The sequence below is a fragment of the Anolis carolinensis genome, chromosome 3 (genome assembly GCF_035594765.1).
Source record: "Anolis carolinensis isolate JA03-04 chromosome 3, rAnoCar3.1.pri, whole genome shotgun sequence".
Taxonomy (NCBI): Eukaryota; Metazoa; Chordata; class Lepidosauria; order Squamata; family Dactyloidae; genus Anolis; species Anolis carolinensis.
In genome coordinates this window covers 100973359-100997406 of record NC_085843.1, presented here as the reverse complement: position 1 = coordinate 100997406, position 24048 = coordinate 100973359, and the positions used below count along the sequence as shown (strand labels likewise).

The following is a 24048-nucleotide window of genomic DNA, read 5'->3' as shown; positions in this document are numbered from 1 at the left end:
CGAAACCCATACTGTGTCCAGATGCATGACTCCTTAAGATTTCCCAAGGGAAACAGGCTTAATCAGCTAATTGTCTGGCAGCAATCCTGGCGCTTCTGCGATTCGCCTCCCTAGCGCCTCTATCTCGATTATAATAATCCCGGCGAGAAAATGGGGGAGATTTCTGCTCAAGGCTTGTTTGGCTGACTTCTTGTGGGCAAACATCTTACAGGTGCAAGGGCTCCAATTCTGGCTGAAACGGTGGGAAACCCAAGTTTTCCTCTTCATCTGCCACAATAGTACTAGGAACGGGACTACATGGCCCATGAGTCATCACAACCTCTGATCCCACCCTATCCTACCCCTAACGCCATCTTAGGTAACCTTGGAAAACTTGGCCAGGCACTTTATGGAATACCTAGTTATCATGCACTTTGCTCTGACCCCGCCTTTATTTTGTCCTTTTGGTGGTTGAAATTGAGATTGTTTTAAAACTTTTTACCTTGTCTTATGTATTTATATATAATTGTGCTTGAACTTATTTTGATTTTATACTGCCTGTTATTTTATTGTTTGTTTTATATTTTAACTTGTATACACTTTGCCTTTTCTGGGCTTGGTCCCATGTTAGCTGTCCCGAGTCCCTTCGGGGAGATGGTGGCAGGATACAAAAATAAAGTATTATTATTATTATATTACTTGGCTGCCATAAGTACCATCCTTGCACTGTCCTGGCATGAGGAAATGATGTGTGTGTGTGTGTGGGGGGGGGGGGGGAGGAGTAGGGCACTTATGGCAGCCAGATAAATTTTCTTTAACATTTAGGAGTAAATTGGGGGCTTGGGAGGAGTGGTGGGTGCCATCCAGGAGCCCAAAATGTGTGAGATGGCAATGGGGACTCACCCCTGGATAGTTCCAGAACTACCAGTAGTGAATCCCCACAGACCCAATACTCCATTAGACCTGGGCCTTTCAGGAAGGCCTACATCTAATGCGATATTGAATTAATTAGGAACAATTAGGAACAATTTGTTCTGAGTTGATTCATTTTTACCAGAGGTGTTGTTTGGAAGCTTCTGGTAAAAACCGAGACAGGTCTCAGAATATGGGCCTGTCTGGATGGACCCTCAAATATATATAGAGGGAGAGAGGAGGCAATATACATGGAGATAAATACATATAGGAATATGTAAAGGCACAAGATCCTGTCGTAACTTGGAAGCTAAGCAGAGTCAACCTGGTTAGGATGATGGGAGACAACCACCAATAAATACCTAGTGCTGTTGGCTATATTTCAGAGAAAGGACCTAGCAAAACCACCTCTGAGTATTCTTTGCCTTAAAAAACCCTAAGAAATTCTCAGGCTCGTCATAAGTCAACAGTTGACTTGAAGGCACACCCACAAAGTTCAATTTGGTTGCTTAAAAATTGCTGTTGGTGTATCCTTTCTCAGTTGGAATTATTCCCTTCTAATGGGTGTGGATCCTGTTTTGCCCTTCCCCACCATCCATTTCTACAGCAGAGGTCTCAAGGACAAGCGATGACTAATGCAATCGATTGACGGGGGAGGCGAGAAGGAGGGACTGGGAGGGTCTCCCTCTTTCCCTTTCTTTCTCTTTAACAGCTTTGCTTTAACCTCTGTTAGAAGTGGAGGCGGCTGCTCTTTTGTCTGCGATCTGCAGCCTCAGTAATGGATGAGATTGCAACTATGAAACCACTTACTCGCCTGCACTTCCATTAATGTCACTCATTGCAGGCTGAGTCTCTAAGTGAATAAAATGTGAGAGAACTGCAAGTGATATACACACTGTGCTTTACTGACAACATGATTCATGAAGCTTCTGTGTATAGGATGAGATCAGAGCACTGGGAAGGCCAATTAGAAATAGGTGGAGGGAAAATATAAACCTGTCAAATAGTGAATGATAGCACTATGTTATCAGAGCCATGGGCCTATGGCTTTCCTTTCAACAGAAATGCTGGGCAGTAAGAAAACCTCTTGTGTATGTTTACTCTAAAGTAAGCCCTATTGGGTTCAATGGGGCTTATTCTCATGTAAGCTCAGAATTGTAGCCTATGCATGGTGAATCAGCTGTAAATTGTTGTGCCCTAGCAAATTATATCATTGCACTAGTGAAAAACATTAGTAGTTATATGTTTTTCAGAATAATACAGTACCATCCTATTATCCACAGACATGATATTTATGGTTTCACTTGCCCACGCTTAAAAAAATATTCCTCGCTCAGTCATTCCATGTATGTGGGCCTCTCTAAGTTCTGCCATGCAATTCTATGGTATGCTGCCTGCCCAAGTATAGTCAAAATATAGGGTTCACCATAGTTTCAGGTATCCCTACTACCATTTCTTAGAACATGTTCTCCAAGGATACGAGGGCGGTACTATATACAATCATTTTTTTATTGAATGAATTTTATTGTAACAGTCACAGGCCAGGAGTGCAAAGCATTAAAACTAGAGGGTTTTTTTTAAACACAATACATCATGTTTTTATTGCACAGGAAGCTATGCAAAGTGGCTGTGCAACTGAATGAGGAACTGACTGCAGAAGCAATTGCTTAAATAATTGCCCATGTGATTTGCACAACTGCTTACACAAAAGTGTAATCCAGTTCAATTGTGCTAGCAGCTTGCATTACTTGTATCTTTTCAGCACCCCCCACTCTGAAGTGACTGTAAAAGAGCCAGATGCATATGCTGTTGAATTACAATCCAACCTGCCCCAAAATATGGTTGTGTAGGATCAACCGGATGCAAGAGCAGCTTGTATGTTTCTCTGAGCAAGATGGAGTACATCTACACTGTAGAATTAAATCAGTTTGGCACAACTTTAACTCCCATTGATCAATGCTAGGGAATCCTGAGAGTTGTAGTGTGGTGAGGGATCAGCATTCTTTGACAAATAGGACTAAAGACCTTGTAAAATTGCAGTTCCTATTATTCCGATATTCAACCATGACAGTTAAAGTAGCATCAAATTGCATTAATTCTGCAGTGTAGATATACGGCCATGGAAGAAGGTCATAAAGACGAAGACCTTTTTTGGTGCTGAAAGTATCTGGAAGATTCTGAAAAAAGATACCAGGCAGGTTTTAATTCATGCAATTTTACGTATATTCAACAATAGCTCAGTAGTCTTGAAAATGGTTCCATCTGGATTTTTTACTTTTGAAACTGAAGTGCCAAATGTATTCTGTGTTCTTGTGTGACAGTTTCAGGTGTTTGCAGAGAGAACAAATGGTTAGTGGTTTCCTTCCAATGCCAAATATGTCATATACTGAGTTAAAGCAAAGGAAAAGCTCAAAAAAAAACCCTATGAAATGTATGGGGTTGCCATAAAGCACATACACAGCTCTTTTGCCTCTGTCTTCCATCTCCTCACCTGTTGAGTGAAATCAGGGCAAACTATTGTTGCACTTTCAGCTCAATTTTATATTAAGCTGAGGACAAAGGGGAAAAGCTGGAAGTGGAAAGAGATAACGGAACATTTTAAAAACACTTGAAAAAGTAGGGTGACAGAAAATTCATCAGGAACATCTCAGCCAAATAAAGACAGTTGGAGGGTGTGCAATGAGCAATAGATCTCTATGACACAAGTATCAAGCACATAGCCTGTGGATCGAATCCGGCTCACCTGTGAGGCTTTCCATGCCAGAGCAACATAGTTACATTTATACATTCTTACAATTAAAACCAGCCCTTTGAAGGGAACCACAAGGCTGATGTAGCTCTTAGCGAAATGAGGTTGACACCCCTGCTCTAGGGTTTCAAATTGATAGGAATCCCAGAGATTGAAATGGAAAAACTTTATACATGATTTCTACCACTGAGTTATCACCCCTTTCCCCACAAAATTTATCTCCGTGTTTTCTGCATACCTCTGTATAACCAGAGCCTTTGGGACACAAAACTAAGCCAATTAATCATGAACATATACTATAAAAAGCTATCTAAAGACATGGCTGGACCAGCGGAGTAAGTTAAACAAACCATGTATATATTGTTTTTTTTTCTTTCACACTCTTTTTTGAACATTTAGCTCTGTGTAAGTTCAAAGGTATACATGCTACATTGTAAATTTCATTGGGTCCTATTCAAGATATGCTTTTCCTGCACATTTTCCTTTTTAAATTTACTTATTTTAAATATATAATTTTTTATTTACATACATTAACAACTTACAGTGTAAACAAAACACAAAACAATGAACATTTTACAAACACATAACCCCACCACCCAGGCCTGAACAAGTATCATTGCCTTTGCCATAATTTTATGAGTCAACCAGTACACAAAAGTCATATCCAAAATTCCTGACCAACAAGGTTGTATTGTTTTCCCTTACCACTCTCTAAAATATATTTAATGAAAACCAACCAATATGAATCAATTCCTGCCTATTTTTCTATGCTCTCCTGAGGTCTATCAAAAGGCGCAGCAACAGGATCAGCGAAAAAGATAGAATTCTACGTCTATTTAAGCCACAGCAGACTTAAACAGAGAGTAAAAGCAGGGTACTGGCAGGTTTTATCACCCACAGTTTTAAGCCTGCTTGCCAGCATAATTCTGAGCCATATGCTAACTTCACTCTTAATCGATTTCCTCCTGAAATAGTGGAGGGGCTTGATATTTCTAGAGCTGGTTCCTAGGCGTCTGTGATTGAAGGTGAACACAAAAGGTGCTTGCACTGGGTGAAATGTGCTATTAATTGGCTGATCTAGAGGAAACTAACAGTCTTTCTGGGCACTTCCTGTTGCTGCTGCAGTGAGAAATAGACTTCCGAAAGGCTGTGCTGAAATGAGTCAGCTGTGGTTACTGAAGTCCCTTGATAAGGGAGACTCTGCAAACAAGCAGGCAAAAAAAAAAAAACCTGCTGAAGGTGGATTGAGCTAAGCTCATCTTTTGCATGAAAAAATAAGCATTAAATCAACCCCTTATGTATCCCAAAGAAAACACCTTGCCCTGATATCCCTTGTTTCCAGAAGTCAAAAACTGAGCAAAATGAGAGAAAATACCTTGAAACAGAGACAATTTCTACAAAAGAAGTCATGAAATGATTTCAAAAAGAGGTGTGGGTGATGTATGCAGTGTAAGTGGGGACAATTTTACAAGGAGTGGGGCTTTGTTGTGTCTGTGCATTGTCGAAGGCTTTCATGGCCAGAATCACTGGGTTGCTGTGAGTTTTCCAGGCTGTATGCCCATGTTCCAGAAGGAGATAATGCTTCTGGAACATTGCCATACAGCCCAGAAAACCCACAATAACCCACTTTGTTGTGTCTGCATGAAGAAAGCCATTCAGGAAAGATGCTTTGCATTATTTCCTGGCATTTGTCAGATTCAGGTGTAGCTACTATACTAAGAAAAGCACATCCGGGCTTTGCTTGGCTCATTTAATTTTTTTTCTTGCTAGGATGAAAAAAAGGGCAGCCCCTGGTTTTATTTCTCCGAATGCATCTCTTTAAAATATTTAAGGCTCCTCCATAACATCGTGTTCAGTGCTAAAAGGGGTGGAGTGGGGGATTGGGAGAGAATATATGGAAGGAAGGATGGAACGGAGGAGCTGTTTTCGAATGTATCTTTCTAAAGTGAGATGAAATTTACTACCAGGTACCCTCTCCCCAAATCATTATAAGCAGCCTGGTTGTCTCACAAACGTGACTACAGGCAGTCCCCAAGTTACAAACAAGATAGGTTCTGTAGGTTTGTTCTTGAGTTGAATTTGTGTGTAGTTGGAACAGGTACATTTTTTAAGTGTAACTCCAGCCATATATTTACACATATATCAGCTTTGGATAACATAAGGAAGGATGAACACCTTTGTGGCGTTTGTTTTGCTGTCTGTGCCCCGTTTAGAAGATTTCACCTCACTTTTTGTCCCTGAGATAATTGCATTTTGAAAAAAAAAATTGGCTTGTTGTGGAAACACGGATTGGTGATAAAGCTTCAATTGAGACCCCCTTTCCCCATGATAACTCCTCCAGTAGTGAATTTCCCTTCCTAGGGGTAGATTTCTCTCACTTCCTGTTGTCTCACATCTGTTCTCAAATATGAGTATTTGTAAATTGGATGCTTGTGATTCCAATTTGGGGATGGCCTGTACTATGAAGAGACGTAATCTCATCCTCAAACAATACTCATGGTATTTCATGGAATTTACTCTTTTTTCTTAATGATTTTTTAATTCAAGTGTTTCTTGGGTCCAGGTTATTTGAAGGACTCTCTGAGCCTATCAAAGCACTAAGATCTTCTGGGGATGCACTTTCCTTCCCATCACTTTCTCAGGCTTATTTTGTGAGAATAAGGAAGGGGACCTTTTCAGTGGCTGCTCCCAGACTTGGGAACTTCCTTCCTCGAGGGACCACTTTGCTCCTCTTCTGCTAGCAAGTTAAGATAGTCTTCTGCCATCAGGGTTATAGAAACTGTCAGGGGTGGGCTTTCAATGCTGTGTGGTACTCTTTTAAATGTTTGTATATAGGGTTTTTAAAAATAATAATAATATGTTTTTAATATTTCAACATTATAAATTATTTAATGGTATTTAAAATAACTTTATATCTATACTTTTATTTATGCTTTTGTATAGTTTTTATATGGTTTTAAAATATGTTCTTAGCTGCCTCAGTCCCATCATTGGGAGAAAGGTTAGATATCAATGAAGAAAATTGTATTATTATTATTATTATTATTATTATTATTATTATTATTATTATTATTATTATTAAAGCCCAACAAAATATCCTGGTGTTTTGGTTTTTAGGCCTGTGTCTGTGGTTGTTTGGGGTGTTGATTCAGAAAATTGCAGCAGGTAGGTCACATCAGCTCCAGTTTCTTAGATATGGTTATCATGGTTTTCTCTGGATGAGCAGATGGTGACTGGCAGATGGCATATGTTCTGTGTCTCAAAAACTAGAGCTGATAGAGGGAAACTGGTGCAATTTTTGGAATCAGCAGGTCAAATATACACAGAAACAGAGTGAACATTCGAGGCACCAAAATGTGTACTGGCCAGTGTAATAATATAGTAAGTCTTCCTGTGCACATCTCATTGACATTTACTTTTTTAAAAAAAGTCAGGCTTCACAATTTTATTCTCTCTGCTTTTCAAAAACTGGCCAAAAAGAAGGAGTACAATCAATCATCTGTTGCCTTCTATTTGTGCTATTCTAGTGTTTTATTTATGCCCCACCTTTATCTTAAAGATGGACTCACTTTCTGAAGTCTGGTAAATACAGCTATAACGCAGAATACAACCTGTGCCAGTTCTATGTGTGAAACTTGCTACTGATGGTTTGGAGCATTGCAAAGATGGTGTGCCTTTTTTCACTGTCTATTTAAGAACTGATTAAGAATTAATATCAGAACTCCATACCCTCAAAACATTATATTAAAAAAATCTGAGACGTGTGGCCAAGCGACATCAGAGATTGATCAAGATGACAAAAATGATCAGTGAGGAGGAACATACACACAAGGAGAACCTGCAGCAACTGCCTTTTGCCTGAGCCTATTAGGAAAGGCAAGATTCTTTCCTCCTCCTTTCCCTCCTTCCCCATTTTCCATCCATAACTTTGAACTCAACTTTGCAGCAACTGAGTAGGCTGAGGTCAAAGAGAAAAAATGGGAGGGCAAGAAAGAAGCTGGGGTATTTTAAAGCATATGAAAAAGTGGAATGACAAAGCATTGACTAGGACTGTCCCTGCCAAATTGGCAAAGTTGGAGACTTATGAATTGGCCCAGCAAAACCATCTTGATCTGGCTATCTTAGCATCTTTTCCCAGTATACCTAAAAAAAAGAATACTAGGAAAGGTCAAAAGTTTGGAATAATTTGATCTAATGCATTCCCTAAAAAATGTAGCCTGTGTGGTGGAGGTTTTTATCATGTTCGTGCTAAATCATCTTAAAATGTGATACCTCCAAATGTCATTTGAAGACAAATCAATAACAAACCCCTCTTGGTTCAAGAACATGCAAAATGAAAAATTAAATAAACTTACAGGGACCTAACAGATATGAGCAAAGGGAATAGTCTAACAAGAACTAGGAATCTAGTTTTAGGTTGCTGATTTCTCCCTGTGCTCTTGTTTTAACAGCTGCGCCAATATACTAAAAAAAGATGGTGATCTCATCTTTCCTTTCTTAGGCAAGCCATTTATTACATCCTAATGAACACGTGTGGGAAATGGTGTCTCCTTTCCTTCTCACTCATGTAGTTCCTTTACTCATATCATTTTGTAACAAAATTTTATTTATGTAGAGAAAATAATGTGAATTAAGGGAACTCTGTGCATTTTTTTCTTATTCATAATAAGATTTTGACAGCAGTGCCTGGATCCAGATGTCCATGGATAGCAACATTTACATTGGGAGTTGTGAGAACCTGGCCATCTACATTGTGGCCCCTTTGACACTGCCCTATATCCCAGGATCTGATTCCAGATTATCTGCTTTGAACTGGATTATATAATCTGGGATAAGCAGATAATTTGGGATCAGATCCTGGGATATAAGGACAGTGTAGAAGGGGCCTGTGTGTTCACCATCTTCTTCCACAAATGTGTTCTGCATTACATGGCTCCCTAATTTGTTCCTGTGTGTATAAAGCAATAATTTACAATTTAGTGAAATATCATCCCCACTAATCAAATAAGATGGAATCATGTTCTTCTCCACAATCATGTATATGATATGAAACACCTCCTCATTGGATTTTTCCCTCCACAAAAGTCTATGGGGAAAGGCCCTTTCTTTCCATAGGATGGCACAGTACCTGACATTTTTGCTTGCTTGTTTGTCATGGGCAGTTCCTGTTTCTTTCCTCACACACTTTCTCAGTTGTTGAAGACATTGTGCCTCCTTTCTGAGGAAACCGATAGCAAGTTTGGCTGTCTGCATTTCTATCTTAGTCTACACTAGGATTTCTTTCAACTTTTTATATATGCATTCCAGTGGAATTGTGTTTTCTTACAAGCTTCATGGTATTTCATAGAGCTAAAGTGCTTAATGAAAGCTTCTTTTCACTCTGTCATCAGAATCCAGGTCTTTATATTACAAGTCCAGATCTCTATCCATTGCAAAGGTACTTCTGGTAAGACAGTTATTTTATTCTTTGTTTGATCATCACAATGGCTGGAATTCACAATTACAGTTATGAATGCAGTGATTCCCAAACTCTAGTTCTGTGGGTGTTTTGGACTTTCAGAAACCTTAGCTGATCAGGGATTATGGGTGGTGAAATCCAAAACATTTGGACAACCAGAATTTGGGAAACACTGACCTAAAGTTTCACATTCATAGCCAGTAGTACAGGGAATATATAGATATAGATATAGATCATAAACATGTCCCAGTCCTGATATACCAGAGAGCAGCCACTGCAAGTGATGGGGATTTGTTCCCCTATCATTTGGGAAGCAGGAGCACCATTCCCATGATTCATCTCTGGTGCAAGGAATCTTAACAGGGACCCTGCTTCTCATTATTGTCCCAGATATCATTCATAGGAGACTGGCAGAAATGTCTGTCTTTCATGTCCTGATCTACAGAAGTACAGGCCATCATTATTCATAGCAGCTGCTGTCCAGAAAGTCAGAACTGAGGGGCATCAGGCCAGGAGATGCTGTTTAAATATATAAGTAAGATGATTAGATGACTGATCTAGAATTTCTTGTCACATTTTTGTGAACAAACAATGCACAATCTAGGAAGTGGGAAAGCAACTATTATAAATAGATCAGGCCATAACGGAAGGGCAACTAAGCCTGATGTGAAATGTGAGAAACATTTGAACACAAGGAGATAGATCCTAACCCTTCATAACTGTTGAAACAGAAAAATAATGTATTTTATTTCCTGCTTCTCCCCAAGGCTTTATCACTAACAATGGTTAATGATTTTCCCAAGTAAAGCTGGGAACTGCAGCTATTATCTAAATTAATGTAGCAGCCCAAAATTTGAAGTGCACATACTTTATCCAATGGGAATTTTAATCTGCAAAACAGCAATATTTGGAAAATGCTTTCTCATTTTTCTCAGAAAATTACCTCAAATGATAGCCAGCCACAAAACAATGTGGGATAGGATAATAGTGTAGAGGAAGTGGCTATATTTATATAGCTGTATTATATGCTGTGGTATTGTATTTGAATGTAAAAAAAACCTTATACACAAAGTACAATTGTGGCCAGTTTTTAACCAAAACTTATTCTATTCTTGAGTCTATATCCCAAATAAATGTACTTAGACTTAACTTGAGAGCATGCACTTATGTGACTGTCTTCCTATGCCTAGTTGTAAATTTAACATCAAGTAATTCTCTGCATTAATATGCTTAATTTTCATTGACCTTTTGGCTGCTGTCTTGCATTTTGAGTATTATTCACCATGTGAAAACAACTCTGGAAAAAACTGGCACACATCTCATTCAACACACATATAGCCAACACATAAAATACATAAAATGAGAATTTTGAAAGGAACTTCCTTAATATTTTTGGACAGGAAGATAACCCATGTTTGTATCCAAGAACCTTCCCTTTGAAAATATTTTTAAGATAGGGATCTAACCAGTGTTGGAGATGAAATGCTTTTTAAAGTGAAGTTGTTTAATTTGTAATCAGGTAGCCTAAATTCTACAAAGGCATGATATTGCATCTGTCATGCCCCATGAAGACCCTTACTGTTTACCCCTAGTTAAGCCCTTTTTTAATTGGAGGGATTAATATTTTATGTATAGTTTCTGGGGAGTCAGTTCAGACAGCCTCTTTGCATTTGAAGCATCCATCACCCTGCCCCTTTAAGAATCCCCTCAGGGGCAGAGCCCCAGGCAAGGTTCTTAGAAGAGTCAACCTTTTTTGTGACTGGAAGGTGAAGAGAAAGGAAGGCAGGAAGGTCTACAAATAGCATGTCTAGTTGGAGCTGTATGAGCTGTATTCAAGTCCAGCCAGAGTTAAATATTAAGACCATCTCAGAGACAGTTGAACACCATACAAGAAAGAGACAATAAGAAGAAATAAAGATTCAAGAGCCTCAGTTCAGCCAGAACTGTGTCTATCTCTCAAAGACTTTACCTCCCCTCATAAAGACTTTGTAGTGAGACTCAGGAGGAGAGAAAGTCTAAAATTATTGTTAGTTAATACATTCTTGTTTGATTCAACTATATAATCTCCAATCTATTCCCTACACAGCCAGTTCACCTCCAAGTAGTTAAGATAGTGTGTGTGTGTGGGGGGGGGGGGGGAGAGAGATTTTGGAAGTTTGGCAAGGTCAGCTTTGGTTAGAACTTGGGCTGGAGACCACAAATGAGTGCTGTAGGCTATATTTCACAAGAAGCAACTGGCAAAATTATATCTGAGTATTCCTTACATAACAAAAACCCAACGAAATTCATGGAGTCACTGGAAATCGACAGGTAACTTTCAGGTACTTGTCAAAAACCAGGCCCCAAAAGGATGAACCCCAGAATCCACAGCTACATCGGGACTAATAGGGAAACTGCGTTGACCCTTTCTCTAGATTCAAGCCGTCATTCATTAAACTTCTCTAGAATGTTGCATAAGCACTATACACACCTCGGCCATCAGGGGATGACTGCATATTAGTCAACATAATCCCTTCACAATACCCTGAGCAAACACACAGAAAACATAAATGGGTTTTAGAAAGACCAACTGGGCCATCTCTATTGCTAGATCAGACCCCCTCCCTGCAGTCTCCATTGAATTTGCCAACACTCTGAACACCCCTTTGTCTACATGACTGGCACTTCAAATACTTCAGTGATAGTTTATTAAATTTCCCTCCAAATCTGGAGACAAATTGGCAACAATGACAGACAGTGCATCCCAGCCAACTAGTCTGCAGATACCAACTTGCCACAATCTGGACCAATCAACACTCAGGACAGCAAAAGTCCTTTGTTCCTAACTGTTGTCAATGTTCTATAAATATTTCTGTATGTTTGCATTGTGGTATGTCAGTCTTTGGAGCACAGACTCTGCTGACATCCTCTTTATCCAAGGAGAATAAACACCTCTGATTTTGCCTTCAACCCTTATGCATGTCTCATTCGATCCTTTGGGAGCGTGACACTCCAGGCTCCAAATCCACGATTTTAATGGAGCTAACATCAGATAATACACACACACAATTTGTAATATTTGCTTAAGGATTATCTTGTATTTGTAATTTTATATTTCTAAGTGGTTTTGAAAGCTGTTATGTGTACATCTAAGAGAGGGTTTAGATAAACATGTGTTCCATATAAAATATACAATGATTTCTCCAGGCAAGAGGGAAGCTGTGAGAAGCAATTTTCACACAACTAAGCTTTGAAGCATATTTGGGGTAGCTGTGTTGGCCATGCAGTAAAATAGGACATTGGGCCAACTAAAGCATACAAAATGCAACAAACTTTCAAACTTTCATGGCTTCTTCATTAGGCATTTGTTTCCATTTGTTGGTTTTCTCCTCTGTTTTTCTGTTACAATTTGGTCAATGTACAGTAGTAATAAGGAAAACAATTTGATACAGGAAACTGTTTAGGTTTCTCTGTCTGAAAATCCATTATTATGCCATTTGTAATTTTGCCACAATACCTGACAAACTGACCATTTTATCTAGCCTACAATGAAATGAGTTATTTCTTCCATGCTTAAACCACTAAGGCTTTTTCTGACTTAGAGTTTAATGAGCCATAAATGTGTGGCAGTTGCAACTCATTTGTCTCAAGGAATCTAGGCATCTTCCCTGAAGCTGGTACTTTCTTGAAAACAATATGGCATTTTCCCAACAATCAGATCATTCATCACCAGGAAAATAAATGTTATCATCCCCATCTCTCAGTCTGGTGCATCAACTGGAAATATCAGAGCCATGGGAAATGTGACTGTGTGAAAGGTCTGATGGATGCAATTGGATTAATGTCTGTGATATCACTACTGTATGAAATATAACAGACATGCACACACACACACACAATTCCAAACTGAAATATTAATTTTTTTAGAGGATGTCTATTACTAACACACAATAAAATATAGGATGACTCTTAAGTAGCCCATTAAAGCCATTACCTCTGCAGAAAAGATAAACGATTTAAAGAATCTTTTACATCAAAGAAATAAAACAGCTTTATATGATGACTCCGTTTCTCTTTTCAGTTGCTGGGAAATATATCCCATCACTGATTTTTTTTAAAATGCATATACTCTGTAGTAAAATTGTCCTTTGCTGTAAGACCATGCAGCAAGTTTACTTCCCCTAAATTATATTTTTACTAGATTGAAATGAGTATCAATATGAGAGTAACATTAAAAACAAAATTCAGGAGGTTTTACATGACACTTCCTCTTGTAAGATGCAATGTTGATTCCCTTTCTGATGGGCAAGAAACTTAAGGAGACAGTAATGAGAAATACAGATGTAAATCACACAGAAGTGACTTTTGTCATCTCAGGATGGAATGCCTACATTGATTTGAGGGACAAAATTTCCCCCTTAATTTGCCAAGGACCTAGTAATATACCTGTGCTCACTGGCACAATGGGAACAGTCTTTCTTTCCTGAAATTTCTTAGTAGACTGGCAATCAATAGTTTACAGACAGGCCCTGGTCCACAGAGTAGCAGTGAATTACATGTGTACCTAAGACACGGAAAGATCACCTCCTACCCACAGCCAGACTCAAGCCCATATATGGAATACAAGAGGTATGATTTTCTCTAAAATTGTTTAAAAATTTAATGAAAGAAAGAAGATATTCTTCTCTCTCTCTCTCTCTCTCTTCCCCCCCCCCCATTAATTTTTTTTTTCTGCTCAAGGGAGGTGACAATTGGGAAAACATATTGAACAGGGGTTCTCAAACTTTTTGAGCCACAGAATCCTTTTTGAAGCAACAGCTTCTCATGAAGCCCCAAGAATTTTTTTAATATATTGTATTATATTTTATTCTATTCTATTATATTTATAAAATCAGGCATGGGCAAATTTTTGGATGCACTGCATTTTAAAATTTGACATATGGGCTGGGCCAGTGGCAGGCGGATGCAGAGCGTTTGCGTGAACTAACTGAAAAAAAAAACATGAACAAATCCTTATGCACACTGCAGTACATTTGTAGTACAAAAAAGAAAGAAAAAAAGAAAGAAAGAACAATACAATTTAAAATGAAGAACAGTTTTAACCAACATAAATTTAACAGTTTTTCAGTAGAAGATGGGCCATCTAGTCCAACCCACTTCTGCCATACAAGTAAAGCACAATCAAAGCACCCTCAATAGATGACCATCCAGCCTTTGTAATAATAATAATAATAATAATAATAATAATAATAATAATAATAATAATAATAATAATAATAATAGGAGCAACCTACCTCGTTCATAAGGCTAGGCCTTATTTGGGAAGAAGCCTCTCTGCGTCACAGGACTTGAAAAGTTTGTAGGAAACAGAGTTACAGATTACAGAACAAGATATGAGACAAGTGGTAGAGACAATAGGAATGACAAGGAATACAAAAGTAAGAGAAATGAGGAAAATATTACATAAATGGTATCATACACCCTGTCAATTAGCATATTATTATAAAAGGGGTGCAGCCAGTGCTAGCTTGGATGGCAACAGAAAGGGCGTTTTATGAACATGATGTGGGAATGCAAACAGGTACAATACTTCTGGCAGACTATACAAAATGGGTCAAACCAAATATTAGGAACTGATTGGGTTATAACAGAAGAAATGGCGGTCTTAGTACAAAGAGAGGGAATGGGAAATTACAGGGAAGCAATAATTGAGTGCACACAAATGGTGATAGTATTGGGATGGAAAGATAAATCAAAGTGGACAGTAAACAAATTGTATCAGTATATGGTGGACCAAATGGAATTTGAAATTATGGATGTTATGGATAAATTGATAATTATGGATAAATTATGGATAAATTGACATTCTTACTAAAAAACAATCACGGTATTCCAAAAAAGCAAACAAATTGGGATCCGATTAAAAAGTACTTGGTAGAAATGCAAATGAAGGTGCTGATATAATTTATATAATTTATATAGAAGGTTTGTATACTAACTGAAAGCAATATGAAGGTGTTGTCACCAAACAGAAAGAAGGAAGGAAAAAGAAAAAAAAAAGAGGTAAAAATACAAACTTCTTAAAGTAGCTGTGTAAGAGATGGAAGTCACTCTTTTGGATTTTATTACTATACTTGTTTTTGTTTTATGTTTTTGTTTATATATTATGTAATTTCTGTATCTTGTTTTTGTTTTTGTTTTTTTTGTTTTTTTTCCCTCTATCATTATTACCATTATTACCTCCCCCTCTCCCCACAATATGTTTTACTTTATGATTTTTCTTCTTTCTTCTTTTATCGCATTTCTTTCACCTTCTTTCCTGGAACTTATTGTTCTCACACTCTCACTGTAATTTTCAGTTGCAAAACTAATAAAAAATATTAAAAAAAGAAAAGAAATTATGGATGTAAAATTAAATGATTCAAAAGGTAATGAAAATAGAATGCAAGAAGTTGAAGAAAAATGGAACCAGGTCAAGGATTATATTACGAATAAGTCTAGAGATCAGAACATAAGAAATAGGATACAAATGTTATATAGTATGTAAATCTAGAAGGATTGTCTCAAACAGGATTAATATGTAAAAGAAAATAATCCTCGTGGTGGTGGTGGGAATTGTAAATATTGTGTATGTGTATGTCTTAAAATTATATATATATATTTTCAAAAGCCTCTCTGCTTCACTAGCAAGACCCTAGCCCTCAGGAGGGGCATCCTGTCCTCGAGTCTGTCCATCGCCAGGGAGGGCAAGGGAACACAAGTGAACACAAGGGAACACCACCTGTGTCTGCTGACCTACTATTGCACCGCCCACCCCTACCTGCCTTCCTCCTTTGAGCCCAGAGAGCAGAGAGTGGGCTCCTTCCCCGATCTTCTGTTCTGCCTCCCTCCTGCTGTGAGGGCAGCTGCGTCAAAATCAGAACAAGGTGGTGGAGTAGTGGGCCACCAGGAGGGCAGTCATCCACCCACCTGCCCCGCCTGTTCTCTTCTGATTTCTTGGAGAAGGTCTGCTAGGCCCCATTCCCCCCAATTGGTGCCCCCAGTTAGAACCTCCCCCAAAAATGGGGGCAGCCAAAGGCACTTTGCTTCTTGGAAGTCCTCTGGGCTGAAAGGAAGAGGCCCCATCCGTTTGCATTCCTGAGGAGGGTAGCGCAGAGCCCCTCAGGAAGCTTTGCAGAACCTTAAGGGCTCCACGGAGCACACTTTAAGAACCACTGATATAGAGGAAAGGGAGAGTTATTTCTTCCCTCCCCGTTGTTGATTACCTGGCAATTCTCACATACAGCTATTAAACTTTAAAATGCCTCAGTTTGTGTTTTTATTATCATTTTATTTGCAAATGCAGGGATAATGATGCGGGGAGGAAAGAATATTGCCAACATCAGAAAGAATGTGGGAAACTGTAGGAGCCTATCTCTGGAAGGGAATGTTAATCCTTCTTCCCAACTGTCATCACCCTTAAAAATCTCTTCTTGCAAAGTAACAAAGGTATTGAACAAACCCTCCTCTACAACCAGCAGACATTGAAGGGACTGAGGCATAGGGGCTCATCTACAAAGGCCACTTAGGGCAATGTGTAAACAGCCTTGATGTTAACCCAGTGCAAGAAGACTTTTTCATGGACTTTCTCTGGGTTGAGCTAAATTGGGGCAAAGCTTGGGACAAAGCTTGGTGCTTCGGTTGACATCAGCCAGAGCGTCAAGGACAAAATGAGTGGCATGTCATGGCTGGGGACTGCTGTAGTATGCGGGAGGGGCAGGTGAGGGACTCTTAAGGTGGCTACTTAGCAGCACCGAACCATGTTTGGCATGGCTAGGCAGTAGGGACTCCCTCCCATCTTTGAGGTGGTCGAGGAAGCCCCTGTCAATGCAGGTCCAATTCAGCATTTGGATATTTGATTGGGCCGCATATTAGTTTTGAGGGCCACTGAAACAATGGGGGATAAGTCCTCCAGGGCTAGGCTGGGAGAGGACAGAGACAACCTCCCATCTTTAAAAAAATGCCCGGGTACCAAGGATGAAAACCACCCAGATTCCTGTTTAGTTGAACCCCATCCAAAGTTTCTTAGTTTTAGCCATCTTTGCATTCACTTAATGTGATGTTATACCCTTTCCCTTTTCTTTGATATGCTTTGTATAAGCTTTACATAATTGTATAACACTAATTTAACCATTCACTATCTTTATAGTAGTTACATTGTAAGAGTTTGTGGCATCATTATTACTCACTGTTTATCTGTTTTTCAAAGCAACATGCAAAGATGAAAAATTCGAAGACCTGCCTGCCAGTCTTAAGACTATCACTGTAAAAACAGTTCCAAGGGCCCTGTTTGGGATATTAAGGAATAGATATGGACCCACCTGTCCATATGGCCAGGTTTAGCAATGTCCGTGTGGCAGGTCTAGCTAACATAGTAAAGGTCATCATTTTAGATTTCGACAAAGTTTTTTTTACCATTTCCTGCAAATCTGGTTCACAAACTGTCTCTAGCATCCCTTGGGATCATTATTATGTTATATTGTACTATTTCCTGTGCTTGTAGCAAAAAAGGGGAAAGAAAAGCTAGTCAAAATATCCAATTGATGGATATCCATTAACACATAGTTTGATTAATTTACAGAAATGGGTGAAAAATGTACCTACGCTGCAGTTTCTTTGCTTTAGCAAATGAGGAATTTCCTGTCTAGAAGGATGGCAGCTTGAAGAATGATTTTATTCTTTTTTCATTGGAATGTTGCTTTTCTAAATTGTGTTTCATTTCTGACCTAAAGAAAAAACCTACATTAAAAGTTTTTAAAAATACTTATAGAAGTTGATTTATTATTTGAAGATGTGATTGTAGGCACTTGCATATACCAATGTAACTGAGTTCTCTGAAGCATTCAATGCCCAATTATTTATTCAAAATGACTTCTATTGATAGACAGTTTATTACTATCACAAGGGCTTTGGTATGAGGACTATTTTTCAGCTGCACCTATTTTAAAGCTTATTTTTTGAGACTTGAGCTTCTCAGATAGGAGCCAGTATATTCATGGCTTAGTGGTGCTGGTGACATTAATTATCCTTTGATCTTGTTCCACTAGACATTTTCATGGCTACCTAATGATGATTCTTCATTCATCCATCTTCCTTGCACTCTTGAATTTCTGCAGTGATTCAGACTGAAAACAAATGTTAAGTAGTCAGGACCGTAGCCAGAAAAAAATTCGGGGGGGGGGGGGGGGTTGAACCCCTAACACACACACACACACACACACCGCTACAGGCCTATCAATATTTGCTTGAGATAGTGCTTGTAGTTCTGGAGGGACTCTTAATTTTTTGCGTCTCGTAGACTTAGTATGGGGAGTTGGTTAACCAGTTAAAATTCATAAGTAAACCAGTTTTTTTTTACCTGAAAAATTTCGGGGGGGGGGGTTGAACCCCTACCCCCGCCCTCCCCGGCTACAGGCCTGGAAATAGTATTGGCCAGTTGTATATATGAAATCTCTCTCACTCAAAATTAAATTTATCAGGGATGAGAAAAGTGAAGGCAACAAGCAAATAAAATACACGTGTAAGACTATATTATGATAGCCAGACCAAAAGGTGGAAAGGTGGGTTGGTTGGTTATATAAGCATGTATGTTTATTTATTTATTTATAATATTTATATTCCGCCCTCCTCACCTTGAAGGGGACTCAGGGTGGATCACAATGTACACATAGAAGGCAAACATTCAATGCCATATGAACACAGAGACAGACACAGAGGCAATTTAACCTTCTCCAGCTTCCAGCTTCCTGAGGGTATGCTTGATTTCGGTCACAGAGGGAGCAGCCGCCCCAACATCCATTGTGATGCCGACTTCCTCATTCCAAATGTTGCTGGATGATTTTTATGGTGTCGTAAATTAGTTAAATTACCCTCCCCACATATAAGTGGTACCTAAATTTCCTACTTGATAGATGCAACTATCTTTCAGGTTGCTTAGGTCAACAACAAGCAGGGCTATTTTTTTTAATGGTTGGGTGCTCATTCCAACATGGGCTGGCCTCGAACTCATGACCTCTGGGTCATAGTGATTTATTGCAGCTGGCTACTAACCAGCCTGCACCACAGTCTGGCCCTATCTATTGATGTTGACACTACTGCAAATGATGATGATGATGATGATGATGATGATGATGATGATTATGGTGGTGATTTTCCTCCTACTGCTAGCAAGCTTCTCCTTTTACATTTTCCCTTTCCCATGGATTCCAGTGACAGTAAAAATCACCATCCTTAACTATATAACCAGACAATCTAAAGTACCACTTTACTGCACCTACCTGAAAGTGTTGGAGATTAAGCAGCTTTTGTAGGTTGCTAGGGGAATTCAAACTCAGGAAACAGAGTACAGACACCTAACATCTCATACTATCAAAGCAGTTTGCAGGCTGAAAACAATTATCAGCCGAAACTTTCTTTTGTTACACTGCCCCCCTTTCCTCTGGCTAAAGATGGTGTTGCATCTTAACCACTTAGATCTACATAATGTATGGATGCATTGCTGACCTGGCTGTTGCAGCCCAGCCATCTACTCGATCCCCTGTTCACCCAAACACCACACAGATGAACAAGAAGAGTAAGTGTATTAAGAAAAGTGTATCTAATATAAAAACAGTTTCGAAACGCATCCATGAGCTAGATTTCCAGAAGCTTAACAAAAAGTAATGACCAACTCTCAATAGGAATTCCAAAAATCACTTAAGGCAAAAGCAAGAAACTGTAATCCAAGGGTTGTTGCACCTAAATTAGAATGGTATATCCAAAAGCTTGAACATGACCATAATTCAAAGGTTTGATACTTTAATTTGACTATAATCCCAAAGGTTTGAAATTTGAAACAAGGTTTGTAATCCAAACAGGAGGTATGGAACTTAAACGGGAAAACAGAACAGAACTCCTATGCTGGAGCTCCCAAGACAGGCAACTTGATATATGAAAATCCAATATTGATCTCCCCACTGAACACTGACTCCAATTCCTTAAGAATGTTCCCTCTTGCCCATGGTATCATTCTTTCTCACACCTGGGTTCCCTTTGTTTATTTTTCAGTCTCTGGGAACAGCAGATTTGTCTCTGTTTCACACTATCCCTTCCACTCTGTAAACCCTGGGTTACTTGTAAACCTCCTGTCTCCTCCACCTTCCTTTCAGAGTCAATCCCTGGCTAATTCTCATGAGAATTGCTGTCTGTTTCCCCAACAACAGAAATACCCAAAACATTTCCATCATCTCAAAAAACACTTTTGCTTTCCTCCACAGAAACACCAGACTCAACCAGAAAATCCTTGTCCTCATCCTCAGAGACTTCACAGGCCTCAACACTGTCTGACTCTACAGCAGCAATTCTCAAACTTTGGAACTTCAGGCTTTTGGACTACACTTCTTAGTGGTTAGGAATTCTAGCAGCTGAAGTCCTAAACCCTTGAAGGACAATAGTTTAAGAACCACTGTTGTTCCATTCTTGTCTACCGAATATGAGCAATCTGTTGCGCCAAAAAAGCCATAGAAAATCACCCCAATCTGTCTATGACCACATCCTTTGGCTCTGGGTCTTGCTCCTTGTCTTAGTTTGATCCTGACACTCCACCACATCTACTTTCGACTATGTCACTTATGTCTGGCAGTTTCAATCTATCAGTGTAATGTTCAAGCTTTGTCGCAGGCTGCCCACTTTTCCCACAGCAAAAGCTAGAATAAATGTTGTTGGAATAATCCTCATTGTTCCAATTGCCTTGATGACCATGATGTTTTCAACTGAAGTCACAAAGCTCATTCTGCCAAAGACTGGAACAAAATTTCATTTTCTTCATTAACTATTTTAGTGGTCTCTAATGGATCAAAAGGAAGTTTCCCAAAACTGAAAATAAAACACAATTTCTCAAAACCCAGATTGTTCTTTTAAATCATTCAAGCTGCTGACCTTAAAATTTTGAAGTCAGTACATATGTCCTGCAAATCAATGTTTTCACTTCCTCTAAGAACTTCCCAAACTCATAGAGTGTAGAGGCAATTTGGAGACCAGATTTTAATTTAAAACCACATTTTCAAACATTTTCAGTTTCTGAAACTGAATCATTGAGGTAGTCGTTTTGAATCAATTGATTGCCCTTGCTGTGATTTGTTCCTATGATAAGTCTTGTACCTGGGCTTGGCTTGATGCTAGCCAGAATCATATCATGTTTTGCCCAGTCAGATTCAAAGGGCCATTCAAACACCCTGCTTGAATCCACAGTGTGTGAGTTACTTCTTAAATCACAGTGATCAGACCCTTTGACTAATAGGCTTACATCTGACATTGGGACACCTTGTCCCTTGCCTTTGCTTTCTTTTTGTGGCAAAGTATAATTTTGCATAAATGCAGATTATCTCCTAAAACACAAAGAATAATATGTTACAGATGTCCACCTGTTCCCACTTACTTGCATGTGTGGTCCTGTATCTTCCATTGCATTCATTGAAGCCTCAACACACATCTCAATTTAGAGTAGCATCAGAGTTTGCAAATATTTTGACTAAGAGCATTCCAGCTTTGAAGCAGAAGCATACAATATGATCATCAACATGTAACTGATGGAAATTGGAACCTCTAAAAGTTACTTTCCAGAACTACAAATCACATAGCAAAATAACTGTGCTAACTGTGGGAATTTTGTTAGCTACCATATAAAGATTATAGACAAGCCCTCCCTGTTCCCATGAAGGAACTATGTACAAGAGGAAAAACGTAGAAGAAAAGCACATATGGTTCTTAGATTTTAGGCCTTAGCTCTGGGTCTCAGGTCATGGCCATTCCTTTACAGTCCTCAGCGTAAAAGTGAGAACTGTAAAAGAATTGCCATGATCTGAGACCCAGATGGAGGTCTGTCCTGGCTCCATCCTGGACACATCCTTGCTTAGAACGGGGCCAGGCAGCGGAAAGCTGAGAGGTGACACTTCCCCCTGTGTAATGGGAAAGCAGCGATGTGGGCAATGCAGGGTGACGGTTTCCCACGCTGCCCCATGGATTCATCATGCTGCCCGTCAAATCCCCCTGTTGTTGTCTGAGTTTTGGACCTCAATGTGACGATGTCCTAAGTGAAACTGTATACTGGAGCTGCAGATATGCATTTTACAGTACTTCTTCATTACTTGTTACCAGGACCTCTTGTTATGAACTGCCTTCAAGATAACTTTGACTTATGACTAATATTGGAAAAAGGTTTATTTTTAAAATGTCCTTGTTCTAATATTTCTGCCCCTATATAATGTTAGCTTTTTTTTTGCATCCAGCTAATGTGTCTTACACCAGGGGAAAGACTTGCAACTTTCATTTCATTATTTTTCTTTGGTGGGCTGTACATGGATAATAATAGCTTTAAGCATCTGGTTCACATGAAAATAGACAAAATGGGACCCACAAATGAGGGAAGGGAGATTATTATATAGGAACGTACACCATTGTCATAGTTTTCTAATATAATTGTATTGTTGTAAGTAATTTTACATCTGTTTCTGATTATATAGTGATGATGCCAAGAAGAATAAGGAGGATGGGGAGGAGAGGAAACTCTTTTTAAAGAATGTTGGTGATTATGTCAAAAAAAGAGGGAGGGAAATTGTATATTATAGTTCTAAGCATGCAATAAAGACACAGGTATCAAGAGCATTTAGTTCTTCTTTTCAGAGAAGTATTAAAGGTAACCTTCAAGGTAACTGGTCTCTGAGCTACTTGACTCATTTGCTGCATCTCCAGGTGAATCCACACTGTAGAATTCATGCAATTTGACAACACTTTAACTGGCATGGCTCAATGCTATGGAATCCTGGGAGCTGTAGTTTCCCAAGATCTTTAGCTTTCTTTGCTATATAGTGTCAGCACCTCGCTAGACTGCAAGTCCCAGGATTCCATATCAATGAACCAAGGCAGTTAAAGTAGTGTCAAACTGCATTAAGTTACACCAGAGAACCAGCCCCCGTATTTGTCAGTAGACTGTCCTGCTTCGGGCCCTTTCAAATACAGTAGAGTCTCACTTATCCAAGCTAAACAGGCCGGCAGAAGCTTGGATAAGCGAATATCTTGGATAACAAGGAGGGATTAAGGAAAAGCCTATTAAACATCAAATTAGGTTATGATTTTACAAATTAAGCACCAAAACATCATGTTATACAACAAATTTGACAGAAAAAGTAGTTCAATACGCAGTAATGTTATGTTGTAATTATTGTATTTACAAATTTAGCACCAAAATATCACGATATATTGAAAACATTGACTACAGAAATGGCTTGGATTATCCAGAGGCTTGGATAAGCGAGGCTTGGATTAGTGAGACTCTACTGTAGGCCTTTAATCCACAACTTGTTACGGGTTTACCTGAGGCATCCAAATGATGCCTCAAGTAAACCCAAATTAATCTGGAGTAAACTGGAGTTTCCTAGCTTACTATAATTAAACACCTGGAAAGATCCAGACCTTAATGTAAGGCCTGGATCTTTCCAGGTGTGGGCCCTGTGGTATTGATTCCTGGGACTGCTTCTGCAATCCCAGGGGTCAATCCTCACAGCAATCCAGTTCTTTGGGCTCCTGGAGCCCGAAGGAACAGGATGGCATCAGAAGGTTGGGGTGGAGGACCAGGAGCTTTCAATGGAGGGGCCTGAGTATGCAGCTAAGCCCCTCAGGTAAATTTAGGGGGTGAATGGGGGCTGGGGGCTGGCTCCTGGTTGACCCAGGAGGCCATGGAACCACATCCAGGGAAAGCCCAGAGTTTGGGGTAGGTGTGGCAACTAAATCCTGGGAGGAACTGGGATATAATATACCAGTTCCTCCTGGGATTTAGTCATGTCTGGAAGGACCCTTAATCAACCATCTTTATCAACATTATCTCCCCTAATCTACCTGCTCCCTCTCACTAACTGACAATATCAAAAGGGAAGGAAATGAAATGCACACTGGATTT

The 24048-nt window shown here is 39.2% G+C and overlaps 1 long non-coding RNA gene across 1 annotated transcript in view; it reads left to right on the top strand.

Moving 5' to 3' along the window:
• Positions 1-22754, top strand: part of LOC134297518 (uncharacterized) — a 50650-nt gene extending 27896 nt beyond the window's left edge. Inside the window, exon 2 of the long non-coding RNA XR_010004288.1 lies at positions 20372-22754. This is a non-coding gene — a long non-coding RNA (uncharacterized LOC134297518). The remainder of the gene's footprint in view (positions 1-20371) is intronic.
• The last annotated feature ends 1294 nt before the right edge of the window (positions 22755-24048 follow it).